Below are 891 nucleotides of genomic sequence, written 5' to 3'. Positions count from 1 at the left end.
ATTGACCGGGACACCCACTTCGTCAGCAAAAAAAAAAAAAAAAATTAGTTCAATCAACCGCGATGACATGTATGTTTACCGTAGAAAATGCAGAACATGATCAAATGGGTGATGTAAACCAACTGGCTTAGGAAGAAGACCATCAGGTGAAGAAGCATAACATACATGTCCGGCTGTAAATCAGGTATTTTGTAGTAAAATTCAAAGAGCTAGTAGTAATATATCCCTTTGATCTAAATGTGAGATTATCGCCAATAGTTCAATTGGGTCCTCGATAGTGTAGATTAAAATAGGAATAATGTAAATGTCAGTAATTAATCAAAAAAATATGTATTAATGTATACTTTGCTTTTCTGTAAAATTTTATGGAGGGGCTTCAAAATGATTTTAATGCACAAGCATCATAGTTTGAAAAAGGACCAGCTTGCCTTCAATAAGTTGGTCACCAAGAAAGGATTTTGGATCTTTATAGACTATGGATCGTGTGTTAGAAACCAATGTTGTCCCTTTTATAGTTGTTGTATGAGGGGGGCAAAAATCATAGTTTGAAGAGGGGCAAATAAACAAAAGCAAATGCCAATTTTATATGTTTTCGGGGTTATTAACATGCACCGTTCGACGAAAAAGAATTAAATACAATAATTTCTGCAAAATGTAACTAGTAGGATTTTGATTTTTTTTAAAATATTGGTAAAAGATTTGAACACTAAGCATGGTTTGATTTTAAATCAAGAAGATTCTATAAAGGAGATTATGTACGCCCTTTTAGATATCATATTCTCAAGCTAAATTCACCATTGAATGGTGAAATAAGTGTTTTTATCTTTAAATTGTAAAAGTTTTAATGACTTAAAATACAAAGTGTTTTCATCCTCATCATTATTAAAAGAT

Source organism: Coffea eugenioides, chromosome 9 (assembly GCF_003713205.1).
Source record: "Coffea eugenioides isolate CCC68of chromosome 9, Ceug_1.0, whole genome shotgun sequence".
NCBI classification, from domain to species: Eukaryota; Viridiplantae; Streptophyta; class Magnoliopsida; order Gentianales; family Rubiaceae; genus Coffea; species Coffea eugenioides.
This window is presented reverse-complemented; position numbering follows the sequence as displayed.